The following is a 20,057-nucleotide window of genomic DNA, read 5'->3' on the forward strand; positions in this document are numbered from 1 at the left end:
AAGTAGGGAAGAAGAAAAATGGAGGCTGTGTTCTAGACTTCTGGTTTGAGCAGCTGGTAGTTTGGATAGTGTCATCATAATGAGTTGAGAAAGACTGGAAGAAAGACTAGGTTTTCTTTTCTTTTCTTTCTTTTCTTTTCTTTTTTTTTTGCAAGAGGGGATCTGGTAAAAAACAAACAAACAAACAGAAAAACAAACTATCTTTGGGCTGTTTAAAATGTAAGATGTTTCTACCAGATTTTAAATGAGATTTTTCTTGTTGTTTTGGGATTTTAACTAAAGCCCAAAGCTAAGGACAGTAGATGACCATTGCCCCCCATTTTTGGGGGGGGGTACCAAATTTCTTTATTTGAAGGAATGGTACAAATCAAAGAACTTAAGTGGATGTTTTGGTACAACTTATAGAAAAGGTAAAGGAAACCCCAACATGCATACGCTGCCTTGGTGACCAGGGAAGTCACCCCATGGCTATGGGGAAATTCGCCTGAGGCTTAGCTTTCATTGTCATTGTCTCCCAGGTTGTGCTTGTCAAAGAGATAGTCTGCCAAGCCAGATTCGGGTGCTCCCATCTTGCGCAAGTTGGTCACGTGGTCACCCAATTCTTTGGTGGCTTTCACCTGCTCATTCAGGTAATGTGTCTCAATGAAGTCACACAAATGGGGGTCATTTTTGTCAGTGGCCAGTTTGTGCAGTTCCAGTAGTGACTGATTCACATTTTTTTTCCAAATGTAATGCACACTCCGTCACATTCAGCCCGCTCTCTCAGTTGTCGTAGTCTGGTTTCTTGATATCCTGAAGGAAGATTCGGCCACCTTGTTGGTTCTGCAGTTTCATCAGTTTCTCGGCATGTTCCCTCTCCTCATGAGATTGGTGAAGAAAGTATTTGGCAAAGTTCTTCAAAGCCACATCATGGTGGTCAGAGTAGTAAGACATGGACAGGTAAATGCAGGAGGCGTAGAGCTCCAGGCTGATCTGGCGGTTGATGGCAGCCTCTGAGTCCTGGTGGTAGTTGTGGCGCACCTGCCAGGTGGACGAGGTCGTCAGGGCGGTGGCTAAGGACAGGCGGCAGCGGGGGTGGCTGCACAGCGCTGGAGCGGTGGCGGGGGCCTTGTTCCCCCCATTTTTAAAGGAGATGTTATGCCCACCCTCACATGGCATGTTAAAAGGTGGCTTAAACTAGGCCTGAGCTTACCTCTAGTATCTGACAGAGAGGATTCTTTAAAGGTAGTTCATGGAAGTAAGATGCCATTCTCTTTTTATGAGGAGCAAGGCATGTGTTTTTTTTTTTTTTTTTTTTTTTTTTTTTTGCCCCGTAAGCTGAGAAAGGGACTTCAAGACCCCCTCAGAGAGATTGGAGATGCTTGCCAGAAGGAGGGCACTCGCTTGCTCTTTGACCATCAATAAATCAACTTTGCAAGTACTGTATTCCTTCATTTGTCCAAGTATTCTAGGCTGCAGCGTGTGAGGAAATTGGGGACTTGTGCTTGTTGTGTGTTATGTTTATTATCCTTTGCTTATGTATATCTGTATTGTAAGATACAGCTTTTACTGACCCTAACAGAAATTTCAGATTGACTAGGTTAGACAGAAATGCAAATAGGTAGGTATTCTTATGTAAAATCAATGGTGGAATCTTAGCATTGATAATTAAACTAATTAACTATTGTCTTTTAAATAAGAGAACTGAGGGCCTCAAATGCGAACTGACATTTCCTAGGTTTCAATCCATTAAAAATGGAGCCAGGACAAGAACCCAGATATCCTGACTCTTGGTGATGGTTCTTGCATTAACTCTTTGTTAAGATGGAAGCAAAACAAATTTCCCTCTTTTGGGGGGGACTATTTAAGCCAATTCTTTTAGAAGTAGGCCAATAATGTGGGTAAGAACAAGTCTTTTTTGTGTGTGTGTGATCTTTTGCTTTTTACTCATTGCTGAGAGACACTTCTGCTTCTCTCAAATCTTTAAGTTCAGAAATTCTCTGAGATTTTGGTTTAAGTAGGGAAAAAGAGGAGAAATACTACTGATTCTGTATTGTGTCTTCCCCTTCCTCCTCATGTTTCTCTGTGTCCTCTCCCCTACATCCTCATTTTTTTTTCCTTTTGATTTGCTGGCAAGCTGCAGAACCTCACTGTGTTAAATACCTTCTTCCTAAATTATGCCTTAGCTGCCCCTTTCATGGAGAAGAGAAGGAAATAACATGTGTGTTTCACCATCACAGTGACATATTTCCCTTGGCATTGTATTTAATTAGATTATAGTGAATGCCATGCTGTGTGGTGCTGTGTTTTATTAAGGTCAAAACGTGGTTCCATGATAGAACATGCTGTAAGTCCTGCAGTGCAGTGCAACACGAAATTTGTAGCAACACCTGTGTGTGCTACATCATAGAGGGTAAATACGGGCCAAAATGTCTATGTAAGGGAGGAAAAAGCCAGAGGAGGTGCTATTATCCAAGTAAAAAACACTCTCAGCTTGAAGCATAAAATCTAAGTTTATGACAGAAAATTTCAAACTTTTTAATAGTATTGGAATGGAGCTTTTCATTTTAAGCATGATTGTCTGGTGCAGGCAGTGCTGGAAGGCTGAGGTCACTGAAGGATTCGGGTATTCGTTTGTTCACTTGTACATTTGTTCAATACCTATTTGTTGATCATCTGCCTTTTACATAGCACTGAGGGGATACAAAGCTTGTTTCCTTCCTCAATGAGCTTGCCCTGTGGATCCACTTGTGAGCCTTATTTTCCTTATCATTGAAGTGAACTCTGGCTACAATAGAGCTTTCAAAAAAGGCTCCATTGCAACAAATGTTTGTTGAACACTGGCTGGCTATATGTAAAGAATTAGACTAGATTCTATCTATGTTCTAGTCAGAGCCTTAGCTGTTTCTTAAAATGAATATTTGCTCCTCCCCCCTGCTTATTTTCACATTTTCTTCTTTTGCCAAATATAGGAACTTCTTTGTGTGTGCCATGATTCAAACTAAAGAATATGTGGACATTTTAAATCTGAGGTTACTGTATCCATTGGCTTTGCTTTATCTCCTTCCTCCAGGCCTAATTGGGTACTCATATGGAAATATGCCAAGAGATAATAAAATGGCATAGGAATAAGCCACTTGTTGGAAACGTATTACGTTCTTTGTCCAAGAACATCATACTGATTGCTGATATCCATGGAGCATACTCTGATTTTATGTAGCTCCTGTTCAGTCCTGGGCTGAGTCTGCCATTCACAAGCCAGATTTGTTTTGCATCTGGTGCTATTTAAGAAGTCAGGGTGAATGATGCTTATTGCTGTGTGTAAGTTCTCAGTCCAGAGGACTGACTTTCCAGGAGATTTAAAATGAAGCACTGAAAGGCACACAATGTAACCACTACTTCAGGTCTTCTCTATCTGAAACCTCAAAACACATGAAATGGGGTTGCGTTGCTAGGTAGCACCTGTCCTGCCAAAAACTAATGGGCTGAGGATTTTTCCAAATGAGATAAAATTCATTTCTTTAAAGGGTTGGTTCTGCTCTCCTAGAATGTTTCTGGAGAGGCACCTGGTAGCTCTCTTCAGTGAAAATTACAGAAATAGACAGTTATCACAAGACTGTTTAGTGATGAGATGCCATTGCTTAGCTAGTAGGATGACAGAGTTTGAGCTAGCCAAGCAGCGAGTCCCATTGAAGTTAACCTTAGTAGATAAAGAGTAGCAGTTCTTATATTCATGAGCAGTTCAGACCAGAAGATGATCTATTGCTGCAAGTAGATACCATGAGAATGAGGAGTTACTGACAGAATATGATAAATAACACAGCTAGATTATACATGAGAAAGGGCTTAAATCTTTCAAAAACTAATGAATAGATGACAATGATAGCTCAGTCAATGCCGATAAATAATAAAAAGTTGCTGGATAGTGGAATATGGGACTAATTTGTGCACCACTCAGCGTATGAGATTAAAAAAGTCTAAGAGTCAAGTATGTGTAGCATTAAATATGAATGCTTAAAATGAGGATGGAATGAAGTGAAAGTCAAGTCTGTATGTGCCATTAAATATGAACCTACAGCACCCGTAGGCATTTTTTTCAATCTCTTGGAGGATCAAAGTGTACTTGCCTCTGAAAGCAAATGTGTGTATATTTCTTACATGTGAAAAGAGTCAGTGTAAATAAAGAAACTTTAAAAATGGACAGCATATTCAGAAAGAATTGGTAATGTGACTTTTGATTCTGAACATTTGGATCAGTGTGAGCAGTATTGATATTTGGCTCTGAGAATGAAAGGCAAAGAACCAAAGAACAAAGGGCAGCCTGAGCTGGCAATGGACAAGAGTGGAATAGCAGATAATGAGGAGAGGAGTACAACTAGACACACAGGGCCTCAGATGTCTGGGAGGATAACTGACAAGAAAGGACAGAGTCAGGGCAAAGAAATGTGAAATCATGGTGTCTTTGATGAATCTTTTCCCCATCAGTCTAGGTATGTTGTAAAGCAGACCTAAAGAAATAAAAAAGCATCATCCAAAGGCCTGTCTTTGAGTTCCATTAATGATGACATGACAGAAGACAAAACATCCACATCCGTATGCAGACTCTTTGAAAACACTGATGAGTGAGATGTCATCGAATCTTTTAGTGCTTATTAAATTGTATGGAATAGAGTGTTTCTGTTAGAGGGAAAAATGTATATCCAGCTAGTTAAGAAATAAAGAGACAAACTAATTTGTATTAATCCAAGGAAAACCACTTATCTGCAACTAAATGATATGGTGGTTAGAATGGGTCTTTCTAATTAGTCAAATAAGAGCAGCATTGCCCATATCTAGATACCCTAGCCTTTCTTCATATGTGTAAATTCCATCACCTAAAGACAGATATGAATAAATTTTATCTTACAAGGATGATCAGAGAAGACCCTCAGGAGAAACAAACTGTTTAAGTATGGAAAGATAGGATGCTATTACTGCTATTGCTTAAAAAGTAAAATTCTAGCTAATCAATCATTTCTGTTCCTTGGTTTATAATTAACCAGTTTGGAAGAGTTTCTTTCTTTTGCCACAAGAAATTGGGTAGTCAGAAGTAATGATGATTTCTGTATACAGTTGCCCTGGAACAATGCAGGGGTTAGGGACACTGACGCCCTGCACAGTTGAAAATCTGTGTATAACTTTTGATGCTCCCCCAAACTTAACTACTAATAAGCACTGTTGACCAGAAGCCTTACTACTAACATATAGTTGATTATGTTATCTATTTTGTATGTTATATGTATTATATGCTGTATTCTTACAATAAAGTGTGCTAGATAAATGAAAATGTTATTAAGAAAATTACAAGAAAGATAATATATTTACTACTCATTAACTGGAAGTGGATCATAATAAAGATCTTCATTTTTGTCATGTTCACATTGAATAGGCTGAAGAGGATGACGAAGAGGAGCATTGGTCTTGCTGTTTCAGGTGTAGCAGAGGCAAAACAAGTGGAGGAGGTAGAAGGGGAAGCAGGAGAGGCAGGCACACTCTGTGTAACTTTATGGAAATACTTCATAATTTCTGTCTGACTTTTTGCTTTTTTATTTCTCTAAAAACGTTTCTATAAGGTATTAATCCTTCTTCAATCATTTGCTTTAGTTTTAGTACCTGTATCATAGAAGGGTCCATGTTGTACAAGAAGTTAAAATCAGTCTTGAATAATGAGAACCCTTCTGTCAGGTTTTCTGATGTCATCTTCTTTCCTGGCACTGCTTTTCTGTCTTTTTCCTCGTTGTCTGGCACTGATTCAGAAACGCTCATCTCCATTAAGTCCTGTTCCGTTAATTTCTCTTGTGTAGTGTCTGTTTGCTCTTGAATTTCTCCAACATCCATATCTTGAAACCCTTTATGCCCCACTTTTTTGCCATATCCACAATCTCTTTTGTTATTTTCTTCATAGGCACTGTCAGAAAGCCTGTGAAGTAATGAACAACATCTGTATATAGTTTTGTCTAGCAGAAATTTATGGTTTTGAGCTGAAGGATTTAACTTTTTTTTTTTTTTTTTTCTGAAACAACAATGGCATCAAAAATCCTGGAATCCTTCCAGATTTTTATGGTGTTCTCTCTTTCAGGTTTTTCTTCCATATGCTGAAAACTGAAACTGGACCCCTTCCTTTCACCTTATACAAAAATTAACTCAAGGTGGTTTAAAGATTTAAATGTAAGACTTAAAACTATAAAAACCCTAGAAGAAATCCTAGGCAATATCATTCAGGACATAGGCATGGGCCAAGACTTCATGACTAAAACATCAAAAGCAATTGCAACAAAAGCCAAAATTGACAAATGGGATCTAACTAAATGAAAGAGCTTCTGCACAGCAAAAGAAACTATCATCAGAGTGAACGGGCAACCTACAGAATGGGAGAAAATTTTTGCAATCTGTCTATCTGACAAAGGGCTACTATCCAGAATATACAAGGAACTTAAACAAACTTTTTACAAGAAAAAACAACCCCATCAAAAAGTGGGCAAAGGATATGAACAGACACGGACATCTATGCAGCCAACAGACACATGAAAAAATGCTCATCATCACTGGTCATCAGAGACATGCAAATCAAAACCACAATGAGATACCATCTCACTCCAGTTAGAATGGCAATCATTAAAAAGTCAGGAAACAACAGATACTGGAGAGGATGTGGAGAAATAGGAACGCTTTTACACTGTTGATGGGAGTGTAAATTAGTTCAACCATTGTGGAAGACAGTGTGGCCATTCCTTAAGGATCTAGAACCAGAAATACCATTTGACCTAGCGATCCCATTACTGGGTATATACCCAAAGGATTGTAAATCATTCTACTATAAAGACACAAGCACACATATGTTTATTGAAGCACCTTTCACAATAGCAAAGACTTGGAACCAAGCTAAAAATACCCATCAATGATCGACTGGATAAAGAAAATGTGGCACACATACACCATGGAATACTATGCAGCCATAAAAAATAATGAGTTCATGTCCTTTGCAGGGACATGGATGAAACTGGAAACCATCATTCTCAGCAAACTAACACAGGAACAAAAAACCAAACACCGCATGTTCTCACTCATAACTGGGAGTTGAACAATGAGAACATATGGGCACAGGCAGGGGAACATCACACACTGGGGCCTGTCATGGGGTCAGGGGCAAGGGAGGGATAGCATTAGGAGAAATACCTAATGTAGATGATGGGTTGATGGGTGCAGCAGACCACCATGGCATGTGTATACCTATGTAACAAAACCGGACGTTCTGCACATGTATCCCAGAACTTAAAGTATAGTAAAAAAAAAAAAAAAAAAAAAAAAAAGAATCATTTTCATGGAGTACTGTGTGTAATGAGCCTTAAAGTCCTTATGAGCCCCTGATCTGAATTAGAGATGTGTTTAGGGGCAAGTATACCACATTTTTTCAGTGTTAAACTCATGGCGTTCTGGGTAACTTGGGGCATTGTCCAATATCAAAGAAGGTTAAAAAACAGTCCCTTACTGGCAAGGTACTTCCTGACTTCAGGAACAAAGCATTGATGGAACCTATCCAGAGAAAGGGTTCTCACTTTATAGGCCTTCTTTTTGTACAACCAAAAGATTAGAAGCTGGTGTTTATCTTTTCCTTTCAAGTCTCAGGGGTTAGCAGCTTTATAGATAAGGGAAGTCCTGTTATAAACCCAACTGCATTGGCACATAAACTGTAGAGTTAGCCAATCTCTTCCTGCCTTTAATCCTGGTGTTTGCTTCTCTCTCTCCCTCTCTTTTTTCCAGAGTAGAACACTTTTGTCTGCATTAAAAACCAGATCAGGCAAATATCCTTTCTCCTCAATGATTTTCTTTATGGCATCTGGGAACTTGTCTGCTGACTCTTGGCTAGCAGAATCTGCTTCTCCTGTTATCTTGACATTTTTAAAGCCAAACCTCTTTCAAAAATTATCAAACCATCTTTGCCGACATTAAATTCTCCAACTTTAGATCCTTCGTCTTCCTTTTGCTTTAATTTGTAATACAATGACTTCATTTTTTTCTCAAATCATATTAGAGACCATAGGTGTGCCTTTCTTATAGTAATCCTGCAACCACGTAAAAGCTGAATTTTTAATATGAGATAAAAATGTATTTTGCAAAAAGTACAAGGTTTTCGTGCGTGCTGGTATAGCTGCAGTGAAGCTATACCACATATATATATGTGGAAAAACAAATTTCCTTTTTGTTTTTTACATTGGTCATTATACTGGATTCATTTATCTCCAATTTGTGAGCAACCACAACTATAGACCTCAATCTATGATACATATCAAGCAATTTAACTTTTTCTCATAATGTCATGACTTTGCTTCTTGGGAGCACTTCCAGCATTACTAGTGGTACTAGTTCACTGCAATAGCAAGAGAAGGCCAGGCGCTGTGGCTCACACTTGTAATCCCAGCACTTTGGGAGGCCGAGGCGGGCGAATCATGAGGTCAGGAGTTCAAGACCAGCCTGGCCAACATGGTAAAACCCTGTCTCTACTAAAGATACAAAAATTAGCTGGGCATGGCAGTGTGTGCCTGCAATCCCAGCTACTCGGGAAGCTGGGGCAGGAGAATCACTTGAACCCAGGAGATGGAGGTTGCAGTGAGCCGAGATCACGCCACTGCACTCCAGCCTGGGTGACAGGGCAAGACTCCATCTCAAAAAAAAAAAAAAAAAAAAGCAAGAGAAGGTGGCTAGGAAATAATTGCAATAATATGAATTGTACTACAGTTACATTCATGTGGTTATGATTTAATACTATACCTTTATGTTTGTTTACATTTCTCTTGACTGGAAATGACACCATGTATGGTCTGAAGTGTTTGTGTGCATATGTTTTGATAAATTTTAACTTTTTATAATAGATTTGTGTATACTTATGGTAGTAAATGATAGACTAATATCTACATATATTTTATGAATTTATGACATACCTAACTTTCTCTCAAAATTTTTAAATATTTCTAGGCTACAAGATTCATCTGCAAGTTTTCTCAAATGGTGGTAAATCTTCAAAAAATTTTCAATATTTATTGAAAAAAATCTGTGTCTAAGTGGTCCTGTGCAGTTCAAACCTGTTGTTTAAGGGTCAACTACACATGATAACAAAGCATCCAGCTGAAAAGTGATTCAGTCCTTCATCATTTCCCACCTTCTGAGAGAGGACTTGAGTTTAGAATGTTGACTTCTGTCCCTTCGTATTCTTTCAGTAGTTAGTATCTCCCTTTTGTCAGAGGCAGATACCTAGAATGATGGGAAGGTGAAAGAAAATCCTGGCTCAGTGAATACAAATACCTGTTTCACTACTCGTGATAAACCTTAACGGCCCATCCTCCTTAGAAAACAAAACAATCAAATAAGCTATTTTTGTCATTTGTGCAGGCAGGGGAATCTTTCTCTTTGAAAAAGTGTGTTGGCTGGTATTACCAAGATTTGAGTCATCTGGTGTCCCTGGGGAATTTGGAAGCTTAGATTCTTAGGGATGACAAGAACCACAAAGGGTAGTCTGGTTGCCCTGAGAGAATATATTAAACCTTGTATCAGGAACTTAGATTGTCTGTTTATGAATTTGTTTGTTCATTCAATTATCTATTCTTGTAGGTGTTAGGACAATAGTGTTGAGTGAAATCAGATGTGATTCCTGTCCTCCTGGAACACTAATTCTAGTTGGGGAGATAATATATACTAAATAACTAATCACAGATATGAAGTATATGACTATGGTAATAATGAAATGCTCTGAAGGAGGGCACCAAGTTTTGTAAGCACATGCAACAAAGAAGACAAACCTAGACTTGTAGTTTAGGAAAGACTTGATGGAAGGATGAATGGAAGTTAATTTGATGAGGTGGAATGGAGGAGAGTGTTCCAGACAGGAGGACTCTCATGAGCATCATCCTATGGAGGGGAAAAGATTTTCTTAAAATTCTCCAGACACAATACTTGAAAGAGGAGGTTCTGGGGCTCCCTACTCTATGAAATCCTGGCTTTATTATTCACTAAGTGAACACTGATAGTTTCTCTAAGCCTCAATTTCTGAGGAAAAGATTAAAAATGGTAAGAGATAAAAGTATCGACTTCATAGGGTTGCTTTGCATTAAATAAGTGAATGCATATAAACCAGAAGAGTTTGTAGCTCATTTGAACTAATTGTCAGTTATTTTTGTTAGGTGACAACATTCTAAATTTACACAGTTTTTAGAGTCAGGAAATTCTTTTTTTGTGAAGTTTAACATTTTATTAAAGGTATACATATACATGGTTTAAAGAGTCAGAGTGTTACATAGCTTGTAATGAGAAACAGCTGACCGGTCATCTTTACAGCCTGACATTTTGCATTCCCAGGAGGCAACTGTGTTTCACCTCCATGTTTCTAAATAAAATGCTGGTACTATGACTTCTTGAATTTTTAGTTTTGATGTTAGCTACTTACTTTTATGTAAGACAAGGATTTAACCTACCATGTATGCTGGAAGTAATGACTATTTCTATATATAAGATATGTAGAAACTTCTCTCCTCTTGCTGTGTTTACAGTCTTAAACCTATGTTAATGTAAATTCAGTGAGCCAGGTAGTATACTATTATTAATTTTGCTTCCTCTATAATATTTTATTTTTCTCAAAGTTAATAATATTTTTAAAATTTATATATTTGCTTATCTTTCTATGTATTAATTGCTAATTCAACCCCAAACCCTCCTTAGTTGTGCATAGCTTATTTCAATACATTTAAACATATTAGGTCATCCCAATTTTGTTTTTTTGAAAAAAATCTCCCCTAGAATTTTGGGTCTGCACTGATCTGTACTGCTTGCCCTTTAGACCTGAGGTATAGCTATTATGCTGCATTTCCCTTTACCATCATGCTGAGGCTCCCTGTCACTTTCACTATTCTCTGGCTTTCCTTTTCCTTTGATTATGTTCATCATTCATTCTTATTTTTCTCTTTCATTTTCATTTCATTTCATATTCCAGTACATTCCCGAGAAAAGGTATGTGAGAATACAAAATTTTGAAATGTTGAATATCTGAACATGCCTTTATTCTGTCTTCACACTGAATTGATAATTTGGCTGGGTATAGAATTTTAGGTTGGAAAATTTTTTTCCATCAGTATTTTAATGGTATTCCTTCATTATCTTTTATATGTAGGAGATGATGTTAATAAGTCACTGCCATAGTGATTTATTTAATTAATTAATTTGTTTATTTATTAGACAGAGTCTTGCTCTGTTGCCCAGACTGGAGTGCAGTGGCAGGATCTTAGATCACTGCAACCTCCACCTCCTGGGTTCAAGTGATTCTCATGCTTCAGCCTCTTGAGTAGCTGGGACTACAGGCACGTGCCACCATGTCTGGCTAATTTTTGGTAGTAGAGATGGGAGTTTCACCATGTTGCCCAGGCTGGTCTCGAACTCCTAAGCTCTGGCAATCTGCCTGCCTCAGCCTCCCAAAGTGCTAGGATTACAGGTGTGCCCAGCCTGATTTTTGATCTTGTGTATGAAAATTGTTTCTTATCCCTTCTCTGAAGACTTGTAGTATTTTCTCTTTGTTTTCCAGAATTTTCATGATGATATATGTCTGGATGTGTGATAATTTTTATCCCTTGTAGTGGATACTTTCAATCTAGAAAATTATGTCTTTTAGTCATGAGGGATTTTCTTGAATTATATTTTCGATTTTCTCTACTCTGTTTCTCTCTCCTTTCTTTCTGGAATTCTTATTATTTGAAAGCTAAAAATCCTGGATTGATACACAGATTTTTATCTATTTTTCTTCCTATTTTCCATCTCTGTTGTGTTTCTCTCTTTTGTAACATTGCCTCAAAATTACTTTCCATCCTGTCTGTGAATTTTTCATTTTTGTTGTCATACTTTTAATTTCTAAGAGCTATTTTTTTTGTTTTTGAATGCTCCTTTAAAAATGGAATAATACCTTTCTTGTTTTACGGAGGCAGCATATTCTTTTATCTCCCTAATAGTTAATTACAACATTTTTTGAAGTTTTCTTCTTCTTCTTCGTAGCTCACAATCTGCTTTTTTGTTCATTATAGTCTCTTGTCTTTCATACAGAGCGTTCCTCAAATATGTGTTAATTCTTGACTGCTTATATTTAAGTGTGAGGCTGTAGAGAAGACTGGAAACTGTGAAGAGATGAATCTTGTCTGCTCTGGCCTTCAGTATAGGGAGATCTGGCTGGGCTCCCAGATCTTAACTTGGGAAGCCTCTGATATCAGTTATCAGTTTTATTAGGTCTGTTCTCTTGGACTAGTCAGATTTCTGAAGAAAGATCGTCCTATGTTCTCTGTGTCTGTGTTTATATTTGTGTATGTATCTGGCTGCGAGCATTCTGGCAACCAAGCAGAGGAAAAAGTCTGAGGGCCTTAACATTGGTATGTATATATTCACCTAATTTCCCTTATTTTAGTGCAGTGCCCTTTCACTTAGCGAGCATGGTGTCTCCTGGTCCAGAAGTCCTCTATTTTACATTCTTAAGAGAATAAAACTTTAGTCTTCTACCAGAGCTGGGGAAGGGCAATCACCCAGTTATATAGAGTGAAGGAGAGAAATCCTGGGTGTCATCTTATTTTCTCTGAAACAGTTTTTCATCCAGGCATCCTATTTTTATCCTCACTTTCACCCTTATATCCAAAGATACATGGCAGTACTACTGTCTGAGCCTTTTGGGAGTTTGTGGTATAAATTGATTTGTTTTGTTCTTTTCCTACTGACTTAGATTCAGGTTACTTAGGACCTAGTCAACTAGATAACTAACTTACTTGCTTTTCTGACTTCCAATTTATAAAAGCATTCTGTTCTTTCCCATTGTTGTTTTGAGTTTACAACTTGAAATTGTCCTTTATTGTAATTTTATAGAGCTTAAGGGAAAGAGGAAAATTAAATGCATGTGTCCAATCTGCCATCTTTTGCTGAAAGTGAAAAGGTTATTTGATCTAAATATTTTCTTAGGTAGAGAGCACTTTACATATTTTGAAGTTATTTTTTTCTGCCCTTTCTCCTCCTTAATTTGCATATATTTTCATCTAAAAAAGATTGTAATATTTCAGTATTACTTATTTTTAATACCACCAACACCAATAACATCTTCTGCTATATGGAATCAATGTGTTGAGACTTCATGAAAAGGCAAGTTCAAATAATATTCTGTATGTTCTTGCTCAATAGTGATTATTGGTTTTAATAAGGCTGTAATTATAGTTAAAAGAATGATAGTTAATTTTCTATTTCTCAGGGACTGATTGCCCAATTTGGGGATTATTTAGATTCCTTGATTTCTATTTTGTTTTTTTACTGCTACTTTGCTTCTGAGCCCTTCAGTTCTCATTAAGAAGTCTGCTTCCATTAAATTAAAAACAAAGGATAAGAAGTAGAATAAGTTGTCCAATTATTGTCTTTGGTTCAGCTTAACAAACATTTCTCAAATTTTTATAAGTGTTGTGCTAGACGTTGGAGTTATAAAAATGGGAATGATCTCTACCCAGGCTAGCTCCATTATTTGCAGTTAAATATTGAGGAAGTTGAAACTAAAATGGACAAGTATTTGTTTTTGATTATCTGTATATTTTATTTGATCTAATCTTCCTACTCATGTTAAAATGTATTTTTTTTTTTGGTTTAACCTTTTAAACAATGTTGAGATATACGAAGAAAAACTTAGTATTGCCTGCTCTCCCAAACCTTCCCTATTTAATTTACAAATGACCAAAATTCACCATGGAAATGCATATCTTTCATTCAAGGGTCTGAACATCATTAAATGTAAAAACACATTGTCTGTATTAACATTTCAGTACCTGCAGAGTCTCTTCTGTCAGGAGGTTTGGCAGGCTTGGACATGGAGAGAAGATGAGGCTCTTGCTCATCAGTAAGAGATGGTAAGGGATTTGTTGAAGGGGATTAAGGGAGTACATTTGAAAAGGAAGGCTGGGCGTACAGATACCAGAGAAGATCACAAGTTTCTTGATGTTTTTATTCACTTTTTGATTTTTAAAAAAATATGTCATCTATTTTGTTTTATTCTAATTCTAGGAAATTAACAGTCCTTGAATGATCTGTGTGGCATTGCCAAACTAACTAGCATATTTTATTGACCAGAACATCTTTCCTGCCAACTACCCTGGACCATTGAGGTTTATTGTGGATCATTAGTTCATGGAGGGAGGAGACCATGTGTTATCTTTTATTCCTTTTATATCCCTTCTTAATACTAACACCTGTCCTCTAGGCATGAGTGCTGGAGCCTCAGTTAAGCCTGTTGATTGACTGACTGAAGATGTCCTGACATACTGCTTCATCAGTCAAGTTTCTTCTTGGCTTGAATTATTTTAATGCTATTTTTACCTACTGAATTCTCAAATATGCCCCCGCTCCCATACCAGCTAATTGGTCAGGTCTTTATTACAGAGAACCTTGCAGTTGGAATTGCTCCCTAGAAGCTGAAAATACTCCAATTAATGGTTCATGGGTTACTGGGTAGTCAGACCCCACCACCTGCATTTACTTACATTATTGGGAGCCTGGATGTCAAAGGCCCTGGGAAGTTTTCTGCACATTATGTTTGGAAAGGTGAAGATCTTATGGTCCCTCACCTTTGCAGAGAAGCAGAACCCCTGAGAAGAATTTTCGGGAGTTGATCCTTTAGTGGAGATTTCTTGAGGGGTGATGGGCTCAGACATGCTGCCCTTTCAAATAACCCATTCTCCCACCTTTCCTTCTTAATTAAAGAAATTATTGCACCAGAGTGGTTAATATCCAGCCTCCAGAGTCATTCTGCTTGGTCTCAAATTTAAATTTTAGCATTCACTAACTGGGTTTTGCAAAAGCAATCTTAGCCTTTCTGTACCTCAGTTTTCTCTTTTGCTTACTTGTAAAATAGGGATAATAATATCTACCTTACGAGGTCATTAGGTGGGGATTAAATGAATTAATACAAGTTAAATATGTAGAAAATAAGTATCCCATGAATGTTTAGCCATTATTGTTATCATCCAGATCAATATCTTGAAGAATCCAGGGGATTTGGAGAACCCCTGACCTTCAAGTCTCTCTGAATTGCTTTTGACTGGGAAGAAAATAATGATCTGCTCTATGTAAAACCCTCATTGTCACTAGCTCACTAATTAGGTTTCTAACTAATCATAGCCCAGAGGGTGACAGATAAAACTGGAGCATGGAAGAAGAAGTTGTACCTAAAAATAATAAGAAATTTGGTAAAATGTATTGTTGCTATGGAGGCAGCAGTGTATGCAGAGGCAGCAATGGACATGGGAATCAATGGCCTCTGCTTCTGGGCAAACCATTTAACCTCTCTTATCCTCTGATTTCTCATCTGTAAAATAAAGATAAGAATGTCTGCCTGCTTTAGAATGAATGTTTGTGTCGCTCTAAAATTCATATGTTGTAGCCTCAATCCCCAGTATGATGATATTTGGAAGTGGGGACTTTTGGGGGCCAAGTAGGATTAGATGAGACCATGAGACCATAAAAGTGGGCCCCTCATTATGGGATGAATGCCCTTATAAAAAAAGGTGGAGGCGCAGGATCTCACCCTGTGTGCATGCAACAAAGAAATGCCATGTGTGGATATGATGAGAAGACAGGCATTTGCAAGCCAGGAAGAGAACCCTCCCAGTTCTGGGGCATGGGAAGTCCAAGATCAAAGAGGTTGGGAAAGCATGCCTCATAGAACATTTTGAAAATTAATTACATACAAACATTAATTACATAGGCACACATGTTCATGTGCACATGCACACAGAAACACAGAGCTAATATTCATTGAGAGGTTAGCACAGTGCCTGGTATGTAATACATGTTTAATAAATGTTAGTTATTTTTCTTATCATGCTGCACTATGAATAGGTGCTTGACTTTCTTCCTGAATCTGGTCTAATCATCTCTTATATGAAGATCTGTGTATTTGTGCTCCTAAAACCATGAGAATTCAAAGAGCAATTAAGGCAAAGCCATGAAGAATGCACCAGAATTGTGTGGCTATGGCCTGTAAGCATTAGTAGGTATGGAGGCCTCATCTGATATGTTAACATGGCAGAATAGCCCCTTTGGGCCATCTATTCCATAGATGGAATGTATGTAACTATTGATTTTAGGGTGATCCTGGGTACCCGGACAGAGTATAACAAAAGAAATAGTCTCTGAAGTTTTGCTTTCCAATTGTCTATTTCCTTTGGGCAATTGAATTATTGCTAATGATCATTTTTTTCTAGTGTAGGTCTTATCCTATGCTATTAGCCATCCCCCTAGCTTAAAAACCTTCCCCTTCGCCCTTCTTGACACCTTATCTCCCACAGTGTCTTTCTATAATGGCATCTTCTCAGTCCCTCCATGGGTTCCTTGTCTGTTGCTTATCTCTCAAATGTTGATGACCATCAAGGATCCGCTGTCACTCCTCTTCTCTTCTCTCCTTATACATCTGTGTCAGAGAGAGCTACTTGTTTACCTCTACATCTAATTTCTCCTTTATGCTTAGTAACAGAACCTCATGTTAGATGGGCACATGCCTACTTGGGATAAAGATAATTCCCAGACTCCCTTGCAGTCATGTAATGAAAAGGTTATTTTGTGTGGGACTTCAAGGAAGAATTTTCTTCTCCCTGTCTTCTTCTTTCTGATCTGCAATGAGGATATGATGGTGAAGCTCAAGCAGCTCCCTTGGGCCATGAGCTGACTTTGAGAGTGAAAGCCATGTTCTAGGGTGGTGGGGTAGAAAGAGAAGGTCCTTTTCAGAAGATGTCATATCAGCTCTAGGTTGCTCACCTACAGACTTGTTTTGTATGACAGAGCTAGATCCCCATGTTGTTTAAGCTACTGCTATTTTGGGTTTTCCTGTTACACGCTTGGCACAGGTGAACTTCAAGGAGGATGCAGGCATGGACAATGATTGGTGGAGAGGACGATGGGCTGAAGAGCAGAGGTCGTACTTTGTTTTGTGTGTGCCATTTAAGGTTCTGAAATTCTTATGCAGCTGTAGGGATGTGAAAGACATTCTGTTATTGACTGACATAAAACTTTCTGCCAAATTGGAGGTTCAAAGTTAGACACAACTTGTGAAGAAATGAGGTATTTATTGCACACATGGGTTAGTGGAGTAGGGTTCGTCTTGCCATACACATAGATGATATTTTGTATAAAACATTCTTTAATCTTCTTTATTTTCCCCTTAATATATTGAGGACCCTTTCAATGTTGATAAATACATATGTATATCATCATTTAAAATGAGCACATCATAGTCTGCTGGAATATATTTGATCACCTCCTTTTCTTCTTTACCAGCCCTTGCCATCCAGTATCTCAGAAGGTATATTGGACACTGTTGCTTGCTATCACTTGTACATACATTGTGTGACTTTTTCCCTAACTGGCTCCTCCCCGGTGGTTTTCAGACTACTTTGGCGACTTACTTACGATCCTTGACTAGCTTTTAGTAGGCATTCTTCTGATCCTCATTTAAGCTTTGCTGGTCTCATGCTGGTATAGGCTCTCTGAAAGGACCCTACCATCTCTGTGGTTCGAGGCCTCAATATCTCTGCATGATCTCCATTTTATCAATCTTTGAAGGCCCAGCTCATATACCATCAACTGCTTAAAGTCTCTTCTTACCCATTCTACCAAATGGAAGTCATCTCTCCCTTATCTTTTTTTTTGAGACAGGGTTTTGCCCTTGTTGCCCAGGCTGGAGTGCAATGGTGCCATTTTGGCTCACTGCAACCTCTGCCCTCTGGGTTCAAGCGATTCTCCTGCCTCAACCTCCTGAGTACCTAGGATTACAGGTGTTCACCACCACGCCTGGCTAATTTTTGGATTTTTAGTACACACAGGGTTTTACCATGTTGGCCAGGCTAGTCTCGAACTCCTGACCTCAGGTGATCCACCCACCTCTGCCTCCCAAAGTGCTGGGATTACAGGCGTGAGCCACCACACCTGGCCCCTCTCCCTTTTCATAACAATTTAGCCACTTACCTGTGCTTCCTGTGTGACTGTGACATTTCTAACCATCTGCTTAGGCTCATAGCTCACCCTATCACCTCTCACCAGGCCTTTATCCTTAATGAAAGGACTGATGGTCTGCCTTACTTCCCAACTCCAGTGATTTTTTCATAGTCAGGGCTTGGGAGATGTTTGTCAAATGAGTGGCATCTCTGTTGATTTTCTTCACAATAATGTACAGTTCATGATATCCTAGAATGTCAATGCCATTTAGAGATTTGTCATTGTAGTAAATCTCAAGGCCTTAGAGGTAAATTTTGTGTCTGAAAACCCACCTACTATGCTGCAGAAGCAGGTAGCAGGAAAGCAGTTTTATAAATGACCTGGCTGGATTGTTCTGTGTTGTTTTGACCCTTCAAAAGACACAACGAAAGCAAGAAAAGTGGCTTTCCCAGTGCCTCAGCAGTTAGAAACTGTCTCAGGTTGCTCTTGCCTTGACCTCATTCACCTGTTGAGATTGTTAGCCCTAAAATGCTTAATCAAAAGTGTAATGTCTTAACATTATCAGGCAGGTCAGACTGACCCCGGCCAAACCCTTTCGAATGGCTGACACACTAGGAATCTAGGGCACCGATTTCAGATATATTCACTGGCATGTGGGGCTTCAAAGAGATCGAGGAGAAATGGATTGTTTCTTTGCTGGGTGGGGATGTCTACAATGCTTAACAAGGCCAATTCTGGGCTTTGCAGCCTGCTGGTGGGAGGCCTGGTGTGACAGGCAGTTAATGTTTAAGGACAATGAACTGTCTTGCTGTGTGATCACTGAAAGATGGTCTTTTATAGTCTCATTGATGAGTCATCCTCTCTGGGCAATCAATTTTTAGCTTGCTATACTTTCTGTTTTCCCTATGAATAAGTTTATTTATAATCTTCAAATCCTCTATTCCTGCTCGGTCTCTTGTTTTGAACTTTGGCTGGGCACTGGCTGGGAAACTTCAGGCTGTTCAGATTTAGGGTATGTATTTCAAAGTCAAATTGTCTAGACATCTGTTACAGAAGTTGGTGCGGCTCTGCTGAGCTTGTCACTTGGGAGATGAATTTCTTTATGGCTGGCCTGGCATCGTTAATTTTAGTAAAAAGTTTTTGCATTGTAGTTTTATACACTAATAGTCTGGAAGTGCTCTGCATTACTAATCCCATAGGCCTGGGAAAATGAAAGCCTCTGACAGAGTCTGTGACAGGAAAATATCACCAACTCCAACACCTGATTACTCCTTGATGTTTCCAATGAATCTGCCAATGCCTGAGCCATCTGCTCCACCTAGGCATTTTTTCTCACTTAATATGAGAATGTAAATATGCCAATAATGCTGAAGAGCATGACAACAGTGATGACGGTGATAGTGGTGATGGCCACCATTTATCAAATACCAACTACAGACCAGCTGCTGGGCCAGGTGCTCTGTGTACGTCTGTGGTTTCTACCCCCCACTGCATGTTAGAATCACCTGGGGAATTAACAAGCAAAAATATACAGCAGTCCCACCCCATAGCAATTAAATCAGAATTTTCTTTTCCAATATTACTTCCCAGAGTTCCTTTTCATAAACTCTTTTCAAACTTACCATGTAATTTCCCATGATTATTAAAGTAATGAATAATCCTGTTAAAGTATGTTGATAATAAAGAGAATAAGAAAATTAAAATCATATATGATTCCAACACAGAGAAATGCTCTATTAACATTTTTTAACAACTTCATTGAGTTCTAATTGACATGCAGTAAGTCGCACATACTTGAAATGGACAGATTGAAAAGTTTTGACATTCCATTAACTTTTTGATATATTTCTTCTGATCTCTTTTTTTGTTTGTTTTTTGAGACAGAGTCTTGCTCTGTCACCCAGGCTAGAGTGCAGGGGCACAATCCCAGCTCACTGCAACCTCCACCTCCCAGGTTCAAGTGATTTTCCTGCCTCAGCCTCCTGAGTAACAGGATTATAGGTGCGTGCCACCGTGCCCGGCGAATTTTTGTATTTTTAGTAGAGACGGTGGTTCACCAT

The 20,057-nt window shown here is 38.5% G+C and overlaps 1 pseudogene; it reads right to left on the reverse strand.

Moving 5' to 3' along the window:
* Positions 1-330: 330 nt before the first annotated feature.
* Positions 331-1,158, reverse strand: LOC117062847 (annotated as a pseudogene).
* Positions 1,159-20,057: the final 18,899 nt, after the last annotated feature.

The sequence above is a fragment of the Trachypithecus francoisi genome, unplaced genomic scaffold (genome assembly GCF_009764315.1).
Source record: "Trachypithecus francoisi isolate TF-2019V2 unplaced genomic scaffold, Tfra_2.0 Lachesis_group17, whole genome shotgun sequence".
Taxonomy (NCBI): Eukaryota; Metazoa; Chordata; class Mammalia; order Primates; family Cercopithecidae; genus Trachypithecus; species Trachypithecus francoisi.